The sequence below is a fragment of the Elaeis guineensis genome, chromosome 7, assembly GCF_000442705.2.
Source record: "Elaeis guineensis isolate ETL-2024a chromosome 7, EG11, whole genome shotgun sequence".
Classification (NCBI taxonomy): Eukaryota; Viridiplantae; Streptophyta; class Magnoliopsida; order Arecales; family Arecaceae; genus Elaeis; species Elaeis guineensis.
This window is the reverse complement of record NC_025999.2, coordinates 4,883,172-4,902,334: the sequence shown is the minus strand read 5'-3', so window position 1 is coordinate 4,902,334 and position 19,163 is coordinate 4,883,172. Positions and strand designations below refer to the sequence as shown.

Sequence of the window (19,163 nt, the reverse complement as noted above, 5' to 3'; positions counted from 1 at the left end):
ACACATATCTTAATCTGATTCACATGGTTATGCAACATTAATGTTGGAAACTCATCTATGAAGAGATAGTCCCATAATGGATAGTAAAAGAAAGGTGAAGGAATTGATATAGTAGCTGCACCCAAAGCTCAACAGTTTTAAGCTTTTGGATCAACATGGATTCCTATGCCTAACATATCAGTTACTGAAACTTCTTTCATATCCTTCACAACATCTATGTTAGCTTAGGCCCTGTTCCCTTTTGTAACCTGCAAACACAAGTTTGGAAATGTATCCTTTCTAGATGACTAAATTAAACAAAAATAGTTTCAAGATACTATGTATAATGTTCCAAGTTAGATTAGGTTTAAGTCTTTAATTTTATTAAAGATTTATTTTCTGTTATTTTAGTCCTAAAGAGTCAATTGTGTATAGTTTAAGGGGTTAATTTGCTGTTATTTTCTAAATTAATGACCCTTCATTAGTTTTTCCAAAGTATGTAAAAAATATATATATTTCATATATAATTTACTGACTTTTAGGGATATGTTTCTAGGGTTTTGCAGACCTATTTTAACAGGATCAGAAATTTTAAATCCTAGCTTAAGTATATTTGATTAGGATATTTTATTTATGCTCAAATTTATTTTTACGTTGATTTTGGTGGTTTTCTACATAAGATCCCCTAGGAATCCATATTTTTTTATTATCTTCATAAATTCTTTTGTTCCATAAGGAAAAGAATAATGTTGTTTAATTATAAAGCAATTAATTTGAAAGGTTTTTAGGCTATTGGCTCTCATGCTGTATTTCCAAAAAGTATGAGATCAAAGGGGATTATTATATTGCTACATCAAATCATCCAGCCAAATACAACTTGCTATGTTTAGTAAAGTTTGACTAGAGACTTGCTACATTTAGCGAAGTTTGATTAGGAAATATGAAGAATCATAAAGGCACCATTAGACTGAAAGGATCTGATGGATCGATTTTGGATCTGAATCCACAATATTGATAATTTTCTAGTATAAATCAACCAATATTAGGATGATATTAGCATGACATCAGAAATGATTGCAGATCAAGATTATACATATCTAATATCCCAATTTAAGTGTGGAATGGATTTGACACCTGATTTTTACCATTATATACTCCAAAGTGCCAAAAGAATAGATCTTTGACTCAAATATCTTTTTCGTTGTGCAAATTCATAGTTTACATAAAGAAACCTATAAATGATGATAAACAAGGGCTTTAAGAGCTTTAGATACCCCCATGTTCTTCACAATTTTACACATCAATCAAGAAAGTGAGCTCTGTCTTCTTGTCATTCTATTATGCAGTTATAGGCTATTCAGGACCCCGAGCTATGTGGCTAGGATTTAAGAAAAGAATTTGGTGCATACTTCAAGTTCTCTAGATCAAGTCTGCAATGGCTAAACATTGAATAGGATGATAAGGTCTGAAGCGTTCAAATCACCCCACTGACATCATTGTGAATCTCTAACCTTCACTTAACCTTTTCTTCTAACTTTCGCTTTTACTTTATTTCATCATTGCTTTCACTTATTGTTTTAATGAATTTCCATGATCTCATGGTAGACCAGATATGGTAGAGTTTCAAGATACATATTTTGCTTGATAGTTCATTGGCTTTTGTAGCTCCCATAACCAGGAAGCAAGTTGATTATTCAACTAAATAGACTAAGTGATCTTTACTTATTTGATTGAAAAAGAAAAGATTTCTTCCTTTATTTTACTTAACCCAAATCTATAGTGACAAAAGCATCCAATGCAATTTCGAATATTTATCTTTTGATATCCTTGCCTGCCCCTAAGCATTAAAGAGTTGATAATTTCTGTCCTAACCAGCAGTTTACTATTTTTGGGGGGTGGATGGGGGGGACTTACATGAGATAGAAAAGCTTTCCCCACACCCTCCAAAACTAGAAGGTGGAAAAAGATAGTAAATAGAACTTTTGATTTGCATTCTTCAGCTAATTGATTTTGAATAAGTTAGATATTTTTTATTTAAATTGTAAATAAGGTACTTAACTAGGTTGGTTTTTATGTCATATTTTATGCAGGATTAAAGTCTTTGAGTCTACTTTAGCAATATGTTAAGCGATAAAAATTCTTAAAGATCCTAACAATGAATTTTATGGTGATTTCAATGACTTTCTGTACATGATTCCATAGGAATCCAACTTTTGTTATTTTCAAAAGAGTTATTGGTTATTTTTTATTTGGAAAAAGCTAAAAGTATCTTAACATAGAGAGAGATAATCAAAAGAGTAGCTAAGCTATAAATAACATCCAAATACTTACCATTAGCAAAATACTATATGATAGTCAAGTTTTGTGGTTATTTCTATACTCCATTTTTTTCCTCTATTTTCTCTCTTTGAGCTTAATGATTCATTCCTGATCATGAATACAAATGCATCATCATTTTAAGGTCATCAGGTTCCATCTACAGCTTACAGAAGACAACTGAACCTAAAGAATACTACAAATCGACTTTACAACTTAATGAAAAAAATAGATAGATATTAAAAAGAACAATTTATGAATCATAATTTAGATTTTTAGTAAAAAGAATGTAGGGAAAAATGATAAAAGTTAAAATACAACCATGTTTAATATAAAATTTAAGCTCAGTCAAGTGAGATAGATGGTTTTCCATGAAAGTACTAGTCTTAATGAATACACATTTTACTTTTTATTCCTTCTAGAGAGTTTCCATAATTTTTTTCTTGTTCTTATACAATATAAGGTAGTTTAAATCATATTCTATATTTGAAACAAAATTATAAAACATAAAATCATGATATTCCATACCGGCCTGAACTGGTCCCCGTACCGTACCGTATTGGTAGGAAATCGGTTCGGTTCAAATCGATTTTCTGAATACACCCTGAACCGCATCGTACCGGTCGGTTAGGTATGGTTCAAGGCTGAACCACCCGAAACTGGACGATTTGGGTCGGTTCGATATGGTTCAGAGCCGGTTCGATCCAGTTCGGCCCAATTTTCTCTTCTTTTTTTTTGCTGCTAACTAGGATTTTTTTTGATTTTTTATCATCAGTATGGTACAGTACCATATGATATGGTATGGTACGGTACGTATAATCAAAAATCGATATGAGTCTCGATACCGATTCCTTAAACCTTGCATGAAACACATTTTCATGAAGGGTGAGATAATCATTTGTTATTTGGATATTAGTATTCGGTCATATAATTTTTTCTAAAAATTTTACAACATTTAAATTATATGCAAATACTGAACTGAGAGAGAACTTATTATCATTTAAACAATGAACTTTGCAAAAGCAAACTAACCTAGAGACTAACATTTTATGTTCCAAAAAATTTAATTTTTGGAAGATAAAAGTGAAACACTAATAACAAATAAAGAATGAATTTGTCACACATCTTAAAATTGATTTTGGTATCCATGATTTTACCTTTTCATTGGGAGGGGTAAGATGATGTTGTAAATAAAGTCACGACACACCACGCAATGAAGAAAGGGATGGTAATCATAATAGAAAGTTAACAACTAAGATCATAAGCTTACCTTTATGCTTCTAGAATCTTGATTGGTCTTTCAAAATTCAAGTTTACTTAATAGTAGAGTTGAAGAAAAGTGAGATTGAGAGAACAGAGACGGAAGATTTAATGATGCAACACTGATCATCTGTCTTTAGAAGTTCGATTAGAATACATGGTGAGCCATAGAGGATAGAAGGAGGCCAAGTACTCTTTTTAAAGGCTGATTAGATAAAGTTGTTGGATCCTGCTCATTAAGCTAAGCTTTATCAGCCGTGTAAGTCAAAATAGACAATAAAACACTGCAAGCAATATATTAAACAGAACTACATAATTATAAGGATGATATTTAACGTGTCCTTAAGCTGAAGTATGTACAACTAGTAAGAAAACAAACTCCAACTTCCATATCCTTTCACATTTGTAAACCTGCCTATAGTTTGATCTCTGAAACTAATATATACAGATCTAATCAATAAAATTTTCATGATTTCCAACTTGCAATTAATATAGTTAGTTTTAATATTCACTATTTTCTCATAACATATTCAATCTTGACTATATTAGAGCTGTTTGCTTATCATACTATAGAACATTCTACGAAAAAAAGACCACTTCTATTTTTCAATTGCATAAGTTAAACATATATATGCAGAAAGTAAGCTTTGACACAAAATCATGAACCACATTCAACTTTCTCTGTTCATAGCATGAACACATTGCTATTAACGAATGTGCAGATGCCCATTATTGATCTTCAGTCAACTATATAGCATTCCACCATTGAATTTATTTATCTTTTAATTTCTCAATGTTACTCTCAAGAAAATCATTAACGATTATTCTCTTGTACAAGTTGTCCATGCCAACAAGATAAAATACCTAAGCTAAGAACTAAAACATTAAAATATGCTTTTTTAGGAGTACACAAGAAACAGACAACTAGTAAAGAATATCAAGAAGCTAATAGTTACATAAAACAACTTATTCACTATTCTTTTGAATCCCTATAGGTTTTATTTTACTCACATTTATATTTTCTCCTTGCTCCTACATCTAAATTTCTTTAGTTTGGATTGAGAGAATGTCAACAATCAGGACTAAATTCTAACAACACTTCACCCAGTTCAAACAAGGGAAGTGGTCTTTAAACATTATGGTTTTACTTTTACATACCTACCCTAAATCAAAAGATATCAATCCACTAAACAAACGACCCCACCAATTACCAAGTCATCTACCATATCACTAAATTCCTCAATTGCATATTCTGAATCACCTTCTTTTCTGTAACAGAGAGGATCAAAACTGTCTAATAACTAAGAAATAACTGCAAAATCCATTACTCAGAAACTTCTAAAATTACGATACCAAGTTTCCAACAACTTAGTATCATTAGATTTATACACCAAGATTGAAATCATTATAGCTACTCAGTAGAAAGGAAGCAATTCTTACAAGAATTCATTAAAAAAAATAAAAATAAAAAATAGAGAAAATAGGCAAAAAAATTATCAAGTTGAGTGCAAAGATTTTCTTACACTGTCTATCAGTCATTCGATCTCACTTCTCTCACATGTCTCTATCATTTTTCTTACCTCACTTGCTTGTCCCGCCTCTCTTTTCTCTTTTCTTTTATTCAATTTTTTGCAATCACTACATAATTAAACAAGAAGTCACAAGATTAAAAAATAAAAAAGAAAGAATCCATGATGCATCAACTAATCGAATCTAGAGCCTTTAAAAATCAATTGAATCTGAATATTTCAGCCATTCTATCCAAGAACACATACCAAAATATGATTTAAAAGTTGAGAAGGAAAACAAAAATAATTGATTGGTTAATCACATTAAGGGTAAAAAAATCAAAAAATTATATAATATCCAAAAAAAGAATGTCAAACGAAACATTCACCATGATAATATTTTTTAAAGCCATCCCATTAATGATATTCAAAAAATCCAATCTATAATCAAAAAGAAAAGCCCAATAATCTTACTTAGTAAAGAAACAAGAACCAAAAAAGATGGTAGAACATCAAAAAGAAAACTTAAAAAAACTCATGCCCCAATGAGTATATTTCTCTGAAACCATTACATTTAACAAAAGCTAAACATCAAAAACCTTTCAAATAATATCTCATTAGTAGTCTGGTGAAAGATTCGAGCTATAAAGAATTATAGACTCGAGAATAGATTAACAAAGATTCAAAAGAAATTAATCTAGAAAGAGGAATGATAAACACACCAAAATTCAAAAAAAAAAGTACAAATAGATTCTAGTAAAAAAACACGTTATGCGTGTATGATAGGGGACAGTAGGAGGAACCTTCATGAGCTTGAGAAGTTTTTGATGGTGCCATTATTCCTCCGATGAAATCTTAAGTCTTCTGCTACATCTAAAGGTTTAAGAGACAAAGGAATGGAGAAGAACAAAGAGAGATGGAACTCTGGGGAGGAGAATGGAGAGTAGGAGATCTGTTTTAGAGTTGGATAACTAATTTTAGTTAGGCTTATCTTTATTAGAATCCGAGATTTATGTAGTTTATTATATAATGGATCTCTACGATTAAGTTAAATGATCTCGTATCTAAACCATTTTAAACAATATAATAGTCTTTTGTATGTTACTCAACATTTTCTTGGTTTTCAAGTGAAACTTTTTTTTTTTTGACATGCATGTTAGGTCATGCTAGATCTGATCGTAGGTTGGACCTTGGGCCTCATCGACACATGGCGGGCCCAGCTTCCGATAGATGGCATGCTGGGAGAGCCATTGGCTCTCCTTGAATGTATTAGATAGATTATCTATAATCCTAGATTTCTTTTCATAGTTAGCTTAAATTAAGAATATATTCATTTTGATTTTTTTTATGTTTATATGAACTAGAGCTGATTATCGGCAAGGGCTTAGGCGTAGAAAGTGTCAAAAATTTAATGTAGCCTGACCTGTAGCCCAACTAAAAATGAATGTAGATAAGGCCCAAGGCCAACCTTCGATCAGCTCTAACATGATCAAACAAGCATGTTGAAAAAAAATAAAAAATTTAACTTGAAAACCAAAAAATGGAGTAACGTACAAAAGATTGTTATATTGTTTAAAATGGCCTAGATATGAGACCATTTAACTTCACCATAGAGATCTGTTATGCAGTAAATTATATAAATCTCCAGATTCTAATAAAGATAAGCCTAACTAAAATTAGTTATCCAACTCCATAATGAATCTCTTGCTGGGGTTTGCACTCCTTCCTCCGTACTTCATTCTCCATAGGGAGTTCTCCCCTCTCTTCGTTCTTCTCCATTCCTCTCCCTTAAATCTTTATATATAACCAGAAGACTCAAGATTTCATAAGAGGAATAATGGTGCCATCAGAGACTTTTCGAGCTCATGAAGGTCTCTCCTCACTGCCTGCCAACATACACGTATAACATATTTTCTTTCACTGAAATCTATTCGTAATTCTTTTTTCTAAATTTTAGGTGTGTTTATCATTCCTCTTTCTCAATCAATATCTTTTTTGAATCTTTGTCAATCTGTTCTCTAGTCTATAACTCTTTATACCTCAAATCTTTTATTCCAATACTTATGAGATATTATTTGAAAGATTTTTGATCTGTAGCTTTTGTTAAATATAATGGTTTCAAAAAAATATACACATTGGGGCATAAGTTTCTTTTAAGTTTTCCTTTGGACATTCTACCATCTTTTTTTGTTCTTGTTGCTTTACTGAGTAAAATTATTGGGCTTTTTTTATTATAGATCGATTTTCTGAATATCATTAGTGGGATGGCTTTAAAAAAAATTTATCTTGGTGAATATTTCATTTGACATTCTTTTTTTCGAGAATTGTATAATTTTTTGATTTCGTTATCCTTAATATGATTGACCAATCAATTCTTTTTATTTTTCTTTTCAAATTTTAAATCATATTTTCGTATGTGTTCTTAGATGGATGGCTAAAATAGTTGCTTATTTTTATCCCTTGCCTATTGAGGTACCCATCAAGGTGCCATTTGGTATATCACTAGCGATGTGATCATAGGAGTGATGTAATCATCGGGTGATGTGAGCACTGAGATGATGTGCAAATATTGGGATGATATGTGATCATTGTGTTTAGCATATCACTAGAATATCACTGAGAAAAAAACTTCACTACATTTGGTATATCATTAAGTAGTGATAGTGATAATGTATAAAATACTATAAATAGCTTTACACATTAGTATGTAATAATTACTCTACAACTTCATTAAACATTCTTCATTCACAACTCCTCACAAACATATGAAATAGTAGTAGTAGTAGTAGTAATAGTATTTATTATTATTATTATAGATATCTATTTTGATTAGGCTACTAAAATGATATTACGATAACATTATATATAATCAAACTTGGCTAGGCTTAGCCAATTTTGACCATCAATATCAAGGCTGTCCGTGTGGAATGATTTAGCCTATCAAAACAAAATGAGAAAAAGAAAAGGATGAAGGGTTTAGCATGGCCTATCTATGCCAATGAATTATACCTGTCTATAGAAATAAAATATGCATCCAATAAATAAATAAAAGGCATCCATGCCATTTAATTAAACTTGTCAATAAAAATAAAATATGCATCTAGTAGATAAATAAAAGGCATCTATGCTAATTTACTATATCTGTCAATTAAGATAAAATAAGCATCTTTAATAGGGGGCACTATTGAAGATGAAAGGTCAAAGAAAAGAAAGAAACAAGGAGGGTTTTACTTCTTTCTCTAGTTTACTAAGGACATTTTTGTCCCAAAAATAACTTCAGCACATCATCAATATCCAAAGATATACTATCACCTAGGGTATGCATGGTGATAGCATCACTGCACAATGCAGTGACACTATCACTAGATCCTTCATTACTAGATAGGATTTTGCAACGCCAAACAAGTACCAAATAGCACCTAGAGGAACTAACAAGAGATTACTATAGGGACCTACAGCCTTTCCTTTCCCATTCCACATCATCTAAGCAGCAAGGGATTTGCTTACGCATTGCCAGTAGGTTTCCATTCCTTATTATACTTTTTTTATTCATCAGAACATTGGCATGTAGTTGCTGATGGATGGCAATCATCATCAACCAATGTTGCATCATTTGAAAAAGGATAGAAGAAGAGGTCGAGAGAGGGAACAAGGTGTGGATTGTATGGTTGGGGTGTTGCTACCGATTAGATGGCAGCAAGATGTAGGGCAGAGAGTGCAATATGTTAGGGGAAGAGCAAAAAGAGAAAAAAAAAGATTGAAAAAAAAATAAATGGAATCACAACTTATGGTGTCTAAAAAAAATGGCCAGAGATAGATGGATCTGTCTGGATTGGGGAAAGAAAATATGGATCAGACCTTGACCCAAATCTTCTATTTTTAAAGATAGGGTAAAATGAGCCTGATCTGAGGCTTGGGGTCGGCCTAGATGCGAGCATGGGAAGGAAAAAAAGGATGGTAAAATGGGCTATAACTAGATTAGTACGGACTGGGCCTTGGTCCATAGTTTGGGTCTAAAAAAATATAATTTAAGGTTGAGGCCCAAGCTCATGGCTTTCTGCTTTGGCCAACTCTTGGATTGGGGCTTGGGCCGACTCTTGGGCTGGTAGTTGGGCCGAATTTTGGATCGAGTTTGGATTAAGGTCCAAGGTTGAGATAGGCCCCAATGGATCGAGGCAAGGTGGACCGGGCCTCAATCCAAAGTTGAAGTGTAAAAAATTGAAGTTTAGGGATGAGACCCAAGCTTATGGCTAAGGCTTGGGTCGAAGCTCTGGCCAATGCTTAGGCTGGGGCTTAGGTCGAATCTTAGGCCAAGCTTGAATTGAGACTCAAGGCCGAAATCAGGATAACTGGATCATCTAGGCAAGTATGGACCAGCATTTGGCCCAAGGATGGTGGTCTTTGGGTTGGACCAGCAGCCCAACCATGGAGAACCTAGTAGCTAGGATTATTTTTTGGTACAAGTGGTAGCAAGGGTTTAAGGGAAAGAAAGGGGGAAGAAATAGATGACCGTCGGGGAAGAGAAGGTCCTATGATGGTTCAATTAGGGAAGTGAGGTCATCATGCTCCGATAACATTGAAGTGTCGAAGCGTAAAGAAAATAAGAAAGAGATTTACATGAAAGAGCCGACGGATGTAGAAGGTGGTGGTCGTGGTCCAATGGAGTCACTGGTGTGTTAGGATGTTCCTCTTCAAAGATCTAGCACATCCATGGACCCAAGAAACATGACATGGTGATGGCATGTTGGAAAATAGCGATTGAAGAAAAAATTGCACAAAGAACCCTAAAGGGATGAAAGAGGTGGAGAAGAGGGTTAGAAGGTGGAGAAGCCCATTGAAAGTTTTGTCTTTGGATCTAGGTTGAAGAGGGTCGGTGAAGAGAAGGTTTTCGTGGAGAGAGAGGAAAGGTTGGAAAAGGGGGAAGGGGATCGTTCTAGATTTGGTGGGGAAAGAGGAGAGGTTGGGAAGTGGGAGAGTGGGATCGGTCTGATGAGTGAGAGGAGAGGTTGGGAAGAGGGAGGAGAGAGGAGTGGTTGGAAAGAGAGAGCAGAAAGGGATCAGCTCAATTTCGGCAAAGAAAAAGGAGAGATTGAAGGAAGCAGACTCTAGAACATGGTAAAGATAATACGATGAAGAGGAGGAGAAAATGGAAAAAAGAAAAGGCAACATATGGTTTTTCAAAAAACTCCCAAATAGGTATTTTTCAGAAAACCACCCCACTTCCTAAAAATATGTTTCGACCCCAAAAAAAAGTTAAAAATAAAGTTAGTAAATAAAAAAAGTGTTTGATAGTTCCACTTAGCTATATTTTAAAACAAAACAAGCAGCTATTTTTTTCCTTAGCAAGGTAAGAAGAACTGAATTAAAAACTTTATAGCCTAATAGGAATCCCATCAATGAAAAATCCCCAAACCCCATAGAATATCATACTTCTACCAAGATTAAGCTCTCAAAACCTCAAGGAACCAACTCACACCACCACAACTCGCATAAAATCCCAACCGAAACCTAAGAAACCCCATTGATCTCTCTTTGGTGCCCTCCTACCCTATAGATCTCCGAAAAAGAGAATGAAAAGAAAAGGAAAAGAAGTAAAGAAAAATAATTACCAATCTATGCAAGAAAAGCCAATAATATATATTTAATTAATTATATTTATTATTTCGTTTGACATTCTGTTTTGGGAATTATATAATTTTCTAATTTCTTTACCCTTAATGTGATTAACCAATCAATTATTTTTATTTTTTTCTCAAAGTTTAAATCATATTTTGGCATGTATTTTTGGATGGAATGGCTAAAAGAGTAGTATTCGATTGATTTTTTAAGACTCTGGATTCGATTAGTTGATGCATTGTGGATTCTTTCTTTTTTCTTTTTTTAATCTTGTGAGTTCTTGTCCAATAATGTAACGATGACAAAAAAATGGGTAGAAGAAAAGAGAAAAGAAAGCGGGACAAATAAGTGAGATAAGAAAAATGATGGAGACACGAGAGAGAAGTGAGACTGAACGACTGGTAGATCATGTAAGAAAATCTTTGCACTTAATTTGATAACCTTGTACCTATTTTCTCTATTTTTCTTAGTTTTTCCCTTTCTTTTTTGGTGAATTCTTGCAAGAACTGCTTTCCTTCTACTAAATAACTATAATGATTTCCATCTTGGTGTATAAATCTGATGATACCAAGTTTTTGAAAACTTGATATAGTAATTTCAAGAGTTTCTAAGTAATGAATTTTGATGTTATTTCATAGTTATTAGGCAGTTTTGATCCTTTCTATTACAGAAAAGAAGGTGATCCCAGAATATGTAACTGAGAAATTTAATGATATGGTAGATGACTCGGTAATTGGTAGGGGTCATTTATTCAGTTGATCGATATCTATTGATTTAGAGTGGGTCTGTAAAACCATAATGACGAATGATCACTTCCCTCATTTGAACTGAGATGAGGTGTTATTAGACTTTAGTCCTAATTTTTGGCATTCTCTTAATCTAAACTAAAAAAATTTAGAGCTAGGGGCAAGGAGAAAATATAAATATGAGTAAAATGAACCCCATAGGGATTCAGAAGAATAGTGAATAAGTTGATTTATGTAACTGCTACATTACTTAATATTTCTCTACTAGTCCATTTCTTGCATACTCCTAAAAAATCATATTTAAATATTTTAGTTCTTATTTTAGATATTGTCTTATTGGCATAGACATCTTGTACAAAAGAATGATCGTTAATGATTATCTTGAGAGTAATATTGAGAAAATTAAAAATAAATAAATTCAATAGTGGAATGCTTAAAGATCCATAACAGACATCTACACATTCATTGATAGCAATGTGCTCATGATGTGAACAGAGAAAGTAAAATATGGTTCATGGTCTTATGTGGAAGCTCACCTTTTGCATATATATATTCAACTTATGCGGTTGAAAAACAGAAGTGATCTTTTTTTCTATAAAATGATCCATACTATGATAAGTAAAAAGCTCTTTTATAGTCAAGATTGAATATGTTAAGAGAAAATAGTGCATATCAAAGCTAACTATACCTTATTAATTGCAAGTTGGAAATCATAAAAATTTTATTGCTTAGGTCCGGATATACTAGTTTCAGAGATCAAACTATAAGCAGGTTTATAAATGTGAAAGGAAAGACATAGAAGTTGGAGTTTGTTTTCTTACTAGCTGTTATATTGTACATATGCTTCAACTTGAGGACATGTTAAATGACATCCTTATAATTATGTAATTCTGTTTGATACATTGCTTGTAGTATTTGATGTCTATTCTGACTTACACAGCTAATAAAACATAGCTTAATTAGAGGATCGAAGAACTTTATCTAATCAGCCTCTGAAAGGAGTACTTGGCCCCCTCCTATCCTCAATGGCTCACAATATATGCTAATCGAACTTCTAAACAACAAAAGATCCATGTTGCATCATTAAATCTTTTGTCTCTTTTCTCTCAATCTCTTTTTTCTTCAAGACCAGCATTAAGTTAACTTGAATCCTGATAGACTAATCCAAATTCTAGAAGCACAAAGGTAAGCTCATAACTTTAGTTGTTAACAATTTGTAATGATTACTATCCCTTTCTTCATTACATGGTGTGTAGTGGCTTTATTTACAACATCTATCTTGCCCCTCCCAATAAAAAAGTAAAATCATGGATAACAAAATCAACTTTAAAACTAGTGCCAAATTCATTCTTTATTTATTATTGGTGTTTCACTTTTATCTTCCAAATATTAAATTTCTTGAAACATAAAAAAATATTCTCTAGGTTAATTTGCTTTTGTAAAGTTTATTGTTTAAATGATAATAAATTCTCTCAATTTAGCATTTGCATATAATTTAAATGTTGTGAAATTTCTACAGAAAATTTATGACATGAACACTAATATCCACATAACAAATAATTATCTCACCTTTTATGGAAATGTCTTTTATGTTTTAAAATTTTATTTTTAGGTACAAAATATGATTGATAACTACCTTATATTGTATAAGAACAAAAAACAAACTGCGGAAACTCTTTGGAAGGAAAAAAATTGAAACATGTATTGACTAAGACTAGTAGTTCCATAGAAAACTATCTATCTCACTTGACCTCAGCTAAAATTTTACATTAAACATGACTGTATTTTAACTTTTACCATTTTTCACTACATTCTTTTTTTTCGAAAATCTAAATTATAATTCATAAATTGTTCTTTTTAATATCTATCTACTTTTTTTATCAAGTTGTAAAATCGATTTGTAGTAGTTCTTCATGTTCAATTATCTTCTATAAGCTATAGATGGAACTTGATGATCTTAAAATGATAATACATTTGTATTCATGATTAGAAATGAATCATTGAGCTAAAGAGAAAGAAAATGGAGTATAGAAATAACCACAAAACTTGACTATCATAGAGTATTCTACTAATGATAAATATTTTAGACTTTTAGTATTATTTATAGCTTAGCTATCTCTCTAGATTATCTCTTTCTACATTAAAATACTTTTATCTTTTCTCAAATAAAAAATAACCAATAACTTTTCTAAAAATAACAAAAGTTGGATTCCTATGGAATCATGTATGAAAAGCCATTGAAATCTCCATAAAATTTATCGTTAGCATCTTTAAGAATTTCTGTCACTTAATATATTGCTAAAGTAGACACAAAGACTCTAATCCTGAAAAGAATATAACATAAAAAACAACCTAATTAAGTATCCTAGTATTTACAATTTAAATAAAAAATATCTAACTTATTCAAAATCAATTAGCTGAAGAATACAAATCAAAAGTTTAATTTGTTATCTTTTTCCACCTTTTAGTTTTGGAAGGTGTGGGAAAAGTTTCTCTATCTGATGTAAGTTCCTCTCCCCCAACCCACCTCCCCCCCCCAAAAAGGTAGAATGCTGGTTAGGACAAAAATTATCAATTCTTTAATGCTTAGAAGCAGACAAGGATATCAAAAGATAAATATTCTAAATTACATCAGATGCTTTTGTCATTACAAATTTGGGTTAAGTAAAATAAAAAAAGAAATCTTTTCTTTTCTAATCAAATAAATAAAGATCACTTTGTTTAGTTGAATAATCAACTTATTTCCTAATCAAGGGAGCTGCAACTGCCAATGAACTACAAAACAAAATATGTATCTTGAAACTCTACTGTAGTTGATCTACCATGAGATCACAAAAATTTATTGAACAAATAAGTGAAAGCAATGATAAAATAAAGTGAAAGTGAATGTTAGAAAAAAAAAAGGATTAACGCCTTGGTTGGGAGAGAAGAATAGGAGAGAAAAGAAAAGAATGGGAGAGAAAGTTACTGCTTTCCCCTGGTTGAGAGTTTTTTTATACAAGAAATGGAAAGAAAAGGAGAGAAATAGAGAGAATACAAATCCCTTCAAATCCATAATCTATTTCTCCTCCAAATCAAGCAAAATTGGAGAGAGAAATTGAGAGTTAGCAAATCTTTTATAATTTCCATCTTATCCCTTTAATGATAAAGAACAAAATTAATATTACATTTCAATCCTAGGGCTTATTTCAAGCATCTCACCTAAGCCTCCGATTGAGACTCCTGTGGATTGAAAAAATCAACGAAAACAAAAAGAAAGATGGAAAAAATTAAAAAATAAGATCTTTTCTAAGAAATTATTTTTTTTTCTTTTTTTAAACTCCCAATCAATAGGAAAAAGATATACTTACTTTCTTTTCTTTTTTTTTCTCTCCTTACTAATATTTTTTTTCTTTTCCTTTCTTTGCCAAACTCCCAACCAAGGCATAAATGAATGGTTGGAGATTCTCAATGATATCGATGGGTTGATTTGAAAGCCTCAGGCCTTATCCTCCTATTCAATGTTTAGCCATTGCAAATTTGATCTAAGAGAACTTGAAGTATGTACCAAATTTTTTTTCTTAAATCGTAGCCAGATAGCTCGAGATCCTGAATAGTTTATAACTGCACCATAGAATTAAGAAGATAGAGCTCGACTTTCTTGATTGATGTGTAAAATTATAAAGAATATGTGGCCATGTGAGTATCCAGAGCTCCTAAAGACCCTTCTTAATCATCATTTATAGGTTTCTTTATCTAAACTATGATTAGCACAACAGAAAAGACTTATTTGAGTCAAAGATCTATTCTTTTGGCACTTTGGAGTATTTAATGATAGAAATCTGGTGTCAGATCCATTCCACACTTAAATTAGGATATTAGAATGTATAATCTTGATTTGCAATCATTTCTAGTATCATGCTAATGTCGTACTGATATTAGTTGATTTGTACCAAAAAAATACTAATATGATGGATCCAAATCCAAAATCGACCCATCAAATCTTTTTCAGTCTAATGATGCCTTTATGATGCATCATATTTCCTAGTCAAACTTTACTAAACATAGCAAGTCCTTAGTCAAACTTTACTAACCCAATCAGTTGTATCTGGCTAGATGATCTGCTGCAGCAAACTACCTCAAGCCATTGCAAAATGAATCTTGACGTGCCAACAATATAATAATCCTCTTCATACTTCTTGGAAATACAGCATTAGAGCCTGTAGCCTAAAAATCTTTCAAATTAACTACTTTGTAATTAAACAACATTACTATTTTCCTAATGGAACAAAAAAATTGATGAAGATAATAACAAAATATGAATTCCTGGGGGATCCTATGTAGGAAACCACCAAATCAATGTAAAAGTAAATTTGAGCATAAATAAAATATCCTAATTCAATGTACTTAAAATCTTAAGATTGAGACATCTATGGATCAGGAAATCCAACTCATCCTAAGAAGATGACTTACCACAATGGTCCTTCAATTTCCTATTACCAATTCATCTATGATGTGTCTATCGGTGTTGCTAGCCACTGAAACCAACATCCATGGTGCAACGTTAGAAACTGTCCCACGGCCTGGCCCATCGTTACCTCCGGAGGCTGATACTAGGATCCCTTTCCTCATTGCATGGTAGGCCCCAATGGCTATTGTGCCAGTGAAGCAGTCTTCTGAAGAATATCTCCAAACTGAAATGGGTATAATATCAACCCCATCAACGATAGCATCATCGAATGCTGCTAAGATGTCATGTTCTCCGTATTCCACCCAACATATTTTGTACACAGCAAGCCTCTGCACCTCCAACGGTCCCTCCAGTATGGCCATATAGGCTTGTATTTTGTACACTGTGGCCAACTGTAGTGGATGCAGTGTAGGTGCCATGGTCATCAAAATCACGTGCAGAGTCTTCACTTTTCGAGGAGTCACTCAAGCCATGGTAGTAGCATGCTCCGATAATTTTATTAACGTAACACAATAACCATATGAGCTTAGTGAGTAGTGCGACTAATGAACGAGAAAGCTATATATGGTCTATAAAGGACATGGGGGGAAAAAGAATGAGGGAAATGAGAAGTAATGCATACTTGTTGCATTTTAAACATATGCAAGCTCCCTTCCATTTACTTGGTCGTGGTCCAAAACCTTCATCACTAAAAGATTTAGATTCTGTCCAGATCCCTATATCTAACATTCCGAAAATAAAAATCACTCTCAAATGCTGGACCTCACGATCTCAGGGAAGCATAGGAAATCCCATGATCTTGTGGTGTGGGGTTTGAGGATCTTGCTTGGGAAAACTAATACTATGCCTTCCATACCTTTAAATTTTATCACCAAAATAAAACAAAAGGATAAAAACAATATAATTAGAAAATGGAAAGAGAAAACATAGCAAAATGACCACCTACAATCTTTGTGAAAGCGTAAAGTACTAAAGTCTCCCAAAGCCATTGCTATTCTATCTTATTTAGAAAAAGAATAGCATCAACTTTTATTTGAGGATGATTTAGAAGAACATACCAGCTAGTTTTTCTTTCCCTTGCTTGGTGAGCTTAGCTGTGAGTCCATTAAAGCTTCTTCTATAGCTATAAACCAAGTTTTCTCTGGCTGAACTGCACTACTAGGTCCAAATAATCATAGTCCAAGCAAAAAATGGTAATGGTCAGATTGATGGTTTGCCTTCTAGGCTTCATGGGTATAGCATGCACGGACATACAGTTGATCGACTCTAAAGCTAATCCTCATTAGGTCTTGTAACCTAACCATGTACAACCAAGAACAAAGAATTTAGACAGAGAGACAGAGAGAGAGAGAGAGAGAGAGAGAGAGAGAGAGAGAACCTGCCGTCAAGCACTTAATCTAGCAAATTAAGATGGTGGGACTCGGTTAGGTATCCCTAGGAAGGCAGGTGACCCACGTAAACGATATAAACCTGCATGAGATAGAACAATTCATCCCTGAATTATATATAGAATGGTCAAACTAAAATATGAAGACTGATAATTGAAGGCCTTACGTTTCAAATAACATGACCATTTTCTTCAATGCTGCATCATAAGGAAGATGAGGATCATCATCATAATTTTAAACTTCAGATTCCAATTTCTTCATATCACGGCATCTGAATGCTGCTTCCCATAGAGCGTCAGCTTTCTTCTCTGGCCCATCAAAGTGCTTTAACACTGCACTCTCATCCATCTTCATGAAAATAAAAGCATACCAGGTTCTTAAGAAGATTGTTGAACTGCCAAATTAGAAAATAAACTTTCTTAAGTGTGTTTACAAGAAAGCCAAGTTCATCGTCGAGCCACTTTACAAATGCAACTATATCCTCAATGTCACGATAGGCAGCATCAGTCACCTCCTTTATTAGAGACTTCACAAATTCACCTTGAGTCTCAACATCTGCCTTTATCTAAATACAACACTTGGAAACTCAATATGTAACTAAATGGTTAGATCAGGAAATAGAACACTTAAATAGAGTCTCTTAGAGCTAGCAAATGAGAAGAACGGTTCTTGATTTCACCAATCATGCTGCAACGAACATCTGCAACATTGGCAACATCACAAATTCCACCACTAATAGAATATTTTGTGAGTCTCTCTTCATAAGTGAATGGTATAACTCAGCCACCTGAGGTGCTCTCTGCATCACCCCTGTGCCTCTCTTCGAGAACTTGGGGGAGGAGGTGGGGGCAGTGGTGGAGGTAGTGGAATTGGAACTGACCCATTTGTCTTATCAACATCTGCAACAGAAGTAGAAGGCCTCGAAGGAGGATTAGGAATTCACAGTGCCCTCTTCTCAACATCCAAAGCTGCAACTTTGGATGGCTGTGGTTTGCTTATACATAATCTTGGACTTTGAATACCACCTAAATTATATTTCTGAACAATTAGCTGGTGGTTGTCCCTCACCACACAGTTATGTCCATCCGCTGCTTCTTCATTATCCAATTCTTTAGGACAAATAAAACCATCAGATTGCCGCCTCTTGTTAATGATCAGCTCTTCTACACATCCCCTTGGTCCCACTGATAGAATGTCTTCTCAGAGGGCTTCTACCTTCTTGGGCTTCCATCCAGTCTTTATCTAGGATACCTTGACATTCTAAATTTCGGCAATCTCCATCACTTTGGGGTCAGTTCGTTAGTTTTTTCACAAGACCATCATTCTTCAAGCTGCATATTTCACTAGGAACAGATGTGCTCTGACAATAGGATAAATTTTGATGATCAACATTTCTCTCCATGTTCTCATAACTAATGTCATCATCAAAACCTACAAATCTCCCTTGATGCTTTGTCTGAGTTACTTAGTTCACGGCATAAGCATTAGTTTACCCATTGGAGGTAAGCAAGTTCCTCTGCCTCAGTCAGCCTACTCATTTGCAGACCTTCAACTTGTTTGCTTAGATTTTCATTTGTGTGCCGTAATATTGATGCCTCTGCCTGAACCTTTGCCACTATGTCACTCTGTAGAAAATAAATAAAGATGGAAACAAAATCAATTCAGTAAAAGCAATGACATCCATAACAAATATAAGATGAAGATTGTAACAGAAGCAATACCTCTGTAACTTTTGCAGGAGCTGCAAGTTGTGATTCAGCTGAAGAAAGCATAAATGCTAGATTTCTCATTTGAACCTGGAGCTCCTTGTTCAGACGATGTAGTTCAAGAACTTCAATATCTAAACTTGAATAAGATGTCTTTCTTTCTGCATCTAGATCAGATATTGGGTTCAAGCTCC

The 19,163-nt window shown here is 33.4% G+C and overlaps 1 pseudogene; it reads right to left on the bottom strand.

Moving 5' to 3' along the window:
* The window catches only part of LOC105049231 (protein CHUP1, chloroplastic-like), an 84,308-nt pseudogene that overhangs the window by 58,426 nt on the left and 6,719 nt on the right, over positions 1-19,163 (bottom strand).